The 5,000-nt window shown below is 43.5% G+C and overlaps 1 protein-coding gene and 1 long non-coding RNA gene across 2 annotated transcripts in view; both read right to left on the bottom strand.

Annotated features, from left to right (window-relative positions):
- The window catches only part of LOC143276128 (uncharacterized), a 216,782-nt gene that overhangs the window by 58,104 nt on the left and 153,678 nt on the right, over nucleotides 1-5,000 (bottom strand). The window lies entirely within an intron of this gene.
- LOC143276130 (uncharacterized) overlaps nucleotides 1-5,000 on the bottom strand; it is a 17,310-nt gene that overhangs the window by 5,279 nt on the left and 7,031 nt on the right. Inside the window, exon 3 of the long non-coding RNA XR_013053501.1 lies at nucleotides 4,383-4,502. This is a non-coding gene — a long non-coding RNA (uncharacterized LOC143276130). The remainder of the gene's footprint in view (nucleotides 1-4,382; nucleotides 4,503-5,000) is intronic.

Raw genomic sequence — 5,000 nt, 5'->3', positions numbered from 1 at the left:
TTCTGCGACTCTTTCTCTCTCTGTCTCTCCCTCTCTCTCCCTCTCTCCTCTCTCCCCCCTCTCTCTCTCTCCCTCTCTCTCTCTCCCCCCCCCCCCTCTCTCTCTCCTCTCTCTCTCCCTCCCTCTCTCTCCCTCTCTCTCTCTCCCTCTCTCTCTCAGAAACGAGCAAACAAAGAGAGAAAGGTGAAATAATAAGTGAAGGAATGAAAGACATGGGGGCAGGGATGAGGGGTGGGGGGTGGGGGGTGGGGAGGGGAGTGAGGGGGTGGGGGTAGAGTCGTGGTGGAAATCAACAAAAAAAAAGCGAGAGACAATGAAAAAGACAGAAACAAACAAGAAGAAAAGAAAGAAAAGAAAAAAAAAAGAAAAAAAAACAAAAAAAAAAAAAAAAAAACCCTGAAAGATGTAATAAAAGAAAAGGGGGGGTCGGTGGGGGGGGTGTAAGGTAGGGGGGTGGAGGGGGGGATGGTGAATCAACGAAGAGACAAAAAGAAAAGAAACAGGGGGAAACCGGATGTACAATTCTTTTTTTTTCTTTTTTTTAATATATCAATAAAAAATTGTATAAAAAAAGAAAGAAATCGCAACCCTCAAGGGGAGAGGATCAGGAGGTGGGTTTGGGGAGGGGGGGGGGCGCGGGGAGGCAGGGGGGGGGGAGCCAAGAGGAAGAGAAAAGAAAAAAACATCGCTAAACCGATTTCACAACTCCCTCCCTCAAGATTTTTCTAGGAGGACAAAAAAAAACCAAAAAAAGAAATAGAGAGAAGAAACCAGGAGGAGAGAGGAAAGAAAGACAAAAAAAAAAAAAAGGACCAAAAAAAAGAAACGAAGAAGGGGAAGGGGCTGGAGGAGGAGCAGGAGACGGGGAAGAATGAGGAAGGGGAGACAGGAGCAAACAGGAGGGAAGAAGGGGGAGGGAATGGAGGACGAGCAGAAGCATAGGGAGGTGGAATGAGGAGGGGGGAAGGGGATGGAGGACAGGAGGCAGAGGCATCAGGGAGATGGAATGAGGAGGGGGGGAGGGGATGGAGGACATGAGGCAGAGGCATCAGGGAGGTGGAATGAGGAGGGGGGAGGGGATGGAGGACAGGAGGCAGAGGCATCAGGGAGATGGAATGAGGAGGGGGGTGGGGATGGAGGACAGGAGGCAGAGGCATCAGGGAGATGGAATGAGGAGGGGGGGAGGGGATGGTGGGGGGGGGGGATTGGGGGGCGGGGGGGTTAAAAAAAATTCCTTTGGCAAGAACTAAAAAAAGACTTGAAATAAGAATAATGGGGAAGATGGGAGGGACCCTTAGAAAAAGCCCTCTTCCAAAGTTAACACTAGAAAGATCACAGAAATAACGACAAAAAAGAAAAAAAAGAAGAAGAAAAGTTAAGAGGTGAAAATAAACAGAAATTGTGTTGATCTTGCCCAGCCGACAGGCATTTCTGGGCTAATTACCAGTCAAAAAGAAACCATAATAATATTGAAAGGTCAATTAAAATAATGTGAAAAAGACATGTTCTCCAACGTTGTTTTTGTGTGTGTGTGTGTGTGTGCTTTTTCAGTCTACGTAAAACATGATAAATTTAAAATATAACCGTCTCGCAAAGGATAAAAACGATTAAATGTCTTTTTTAAAAAAACCCACAGAAATAGACTCGTAAAACATTTAAAAGCATTTTTTCTTTAAGTATAACTTTTTTATAATTAAAAAAAAAAAAAAAAAAAGACACAGTGACATAGGCCCTTTGTAAATCAACTAATTAGCCAAACAGACGACAAAAACGTCAGACTCGGCCAAGTAAAAGAACCTTCGTACGCATAAAACAGACTCTCTTTGCAAAGTGACTAAAAAAAGGAAAGGAGGTTTCAAGAAAAACAACAACTGAACTTGTTCACCTAAATATATAACACAACCCCCTTTTTTTTTTCAACGGGTTCAGAACAAGAAGAGGAATTTTCTTACTCCTAAAAAAAAGCACCTCTTTTCAAAGAGTCTAATCAGAGAAAGAGGGACTTCCAAACAAGAAAAGGAACCACCTTCAGCACCCTTCAAACAAACCTCTTTGCTCAGTAAAAAAAAAAATAAAGGGGAGGGAATACTAAAATAAAAGACAAAAGAGATTTAAGTACCTGTTTTGGACATAGCCAAAGCGTCAAGCCCGGCAGAATATAAGGAGTTTGTCTTTTCTGCAACGTAACTCATAAGGCAAAATGGGGCCTAAAGGGGAAGCTTATAACCCTTGAAAAAACTCCTCTTTGCAAAGTAAATGATAAAGAAAAAGGGTTGTTTTTTTTGTGTGGTTTTTTTAAAAGAAACCTTAGAACACTTAAAACAACCTTTCTGCATAGTAACTAATTAGATAAAGGGTTAACTCTCTCCATACGAACGGCGAAAGAGACGACGTTAACAGCGTTTCATCCCATTTACCATCATCAAAATATTGCAAGCAGAAGGCTCTTATACGGAAGAGGTGAATGTTGACAAAGAATACCACAGTTCTGACGACGAAAGCTAAAGGTTGGGTCATTCAGACACCTACTGGACATCCGAGGGGTCTGTGTAGAGGAGAAGAGAGGACTGGCCGTACTGAGTGAGTTAAAAAAAAAAAAGATTTAAAAAAACCACCAACATAACCATGAAGATAAGACCCTAAAAACAGACCCTATCTGAAAAACAGTAAGTGTCAGAGGTGTTCAAAACAAGAAAAGAAATCCTAAAACATTTTAAACAACCCCCCTTCGCAGAGTTACAAATAAGGTAAAAGGGAGCTTCCTGGAGGAAAAAAAAAGATAGAAACTTTGGGACCCTAACACAGCCCCTGTTTGCGAAGTAACTAACTGAGGAAAAAAAAAACCTCCTCTTTGCAAAGTAAATGATAAAGAAAAAGGGTTGGGGTTTTTTTGGTTTTTTTTAAAGAAACCTTAGAACACTTAAAACAACCTTTCTGCATAGTAACTAATTAGATAAAGGGTTAAAAAAATTTTTTTAAAAACCACCAACATAACCATGAAGATAAGACCCTAAAAACAGACCCTATCTGTAAACCGATAAGTGTCAGAGGTGTTCAAAACAAGAAAAGAAACCCTAAAACATTTTAAACAACCCCCCTTTGCAGAGTTACAAATAAGGTAAAAAGGAGCTTCCTGGAGGGAAAAAAAAAAGATAGAAACTTTGGGACCCTAACACAGCCCCTGTTTGCGAAGTAACTAACTGAGGAAAGGGGGCTTTCAAAAAGGAGAAGAAAAGGAACCTTGGATCCATTAAATTTCCAATCCTTGAGACGTGATCAATAAGGGAAACGGAAGCTTTAGAAAAGGAACCTTACGACCCTTTAAAAAGGCCATGACTGCAAAGTAACAAAAACAGTGAGAGGGGGACTTTTGAAAGAAAAGGAACTTGGACAGCCAAAACACCCCAATCTCTAGTGCTAAATAAATAACAAGGGGAAAAGGAAACCTTGGGCAGCTTTAGAACAGCCCAATCTCTCGTGCTAAATAAATAACAAGGGGAAAGGGAAACATTGGACAGCTTTAGAACAGCCCAATCTCTAGTGCTAAATAAATAACAAGGGGAAAGGAAAACCTTGGACAGCTTTAGAACAGCCCAATCTCTCGTGCTAAATAAATAACAAGGGGAAAGGAAAACCTTGGACAGCTTTAGAACAGCCCAATCTCTCGTGCTAAATAAATAACAAGCGGAAAGGGAAACTTTGGGCAGCTTTAGAACAGCCCAATCTCTCGTGCTAAATAAATAGCAAGGGGGAAAGGGAAACCTTGGGTAACTTTAGAACAGCCTCCTGTATGCAAAGTGAGTGAGCAGGGGAAAGAGATTTTCAGAAAAAAAAATTGTCCTTGGTGCACCCATAATACCCCCCTCGAGCTAAGAAACTGATAAGGGGAAAACAGAACTTTGGGCAACTTAAAACAGAACCCAGTTTGCGAAATAGAAGAGAAGAGAGGTACTTTTCAAATACCCCCCCCCCCTTGCCCCCTCAAGCAAAGTAAATGATAAGGGTCAAAGGGAACCTTGGGCAAACTTACAAACCAATTATGTAGGGGGAAGATACTTTTGAAATAAAATGACCTTGGACATCCATAAAACCCCCTCAAGCTAAGAAACTGATAAGGGGGAACGGGAACCTTGGGCAACCTTAACACAGCCAGCCCCTGTTTACGAAGTGAGTAAGTAGGGGGGGAGGGGGGGGGGGAAGAGACTTTTTGAAAGAAAATGACCTTCCACACCAATAGCACAACCCTTTCGTGCGAAGTAACTGATGCGGGGGAAAGAGGCCTTGGGAAACTTTCAATCAACCACTGTTTACAGAAACAACTAATTTAGGGAGAAAAGGAACTAGCTCTACCGAAAAAAAAAAAAAAAAAAAAAGTTAGGTACCTGTGCTGGACGCGTCAAGCTGGGCAGAGTAGGCGGGATTGGCCACGTGGTCCCCAGTGGTGGTGGCGGAGGAGGGGAGGATCGTGTCCTCCTGCACCTCCTCCCCCTCCCCCCCGGCCTCTGACAAAAGCGGGCACACACACACACACACATGCTGACTACTTAAGGCATGCACTAAGTCTGGCAGTTGTGGAGGGAGGAGGAGGGGGGAGGGCTGAGGGTAGTGGGGTGTGGGGGACACTGGTAACAGGAAAACTGGGGGTTCTGGCTGTACTGTTGTAGCTTTGTGTTGTAGTGTGGAGGTGTCGGAGGGTGGGTTTTTTTGTGGGTTTTTTTGGTGTTTGTTGGGGGTTTTTTTTTGGGGGGGGGCTAGGGGGGGGAGGTGTGTGTGTGGGGGGGGGGGGGGAGTGAGTTGGCGGTGCGTACGTGCATGCGTGTGTGTGTGTGTGTGTGTGTGTGACTTCTTTGTTCGAGACCATAGGACGAACTTCCCATTTCAACGTCATCAATAAGGGCCACGTCATGCATACACACGTGACGTCAAAACATTTTTTAAATCCTCAGTGACGACGTCACCGACCTCATGCCACAAGCTCGCTTTTCGAAACAATTGATGAC

Source organism: Babylonia areolata, chromosome 31 (genome assembly GCF_041734735.1).
Source record: "Babylonia areolata isolate BAREFJ2019XMU chromosome 31, ASM4173473v1, whole genome shotgun sequence".
NCBI classification, from domain to species: domain Eukaryota; kingdom Metazoa; phylum Mollusca; class Gastropoda; order Neogastropoda; family Buccinidae; genus Babylonia; species Babylonia areolata.
Note: the sequence above shows the minus strand (reverse complement) of the source record. Positions and strands in the feature narration are given on the sequence as shown.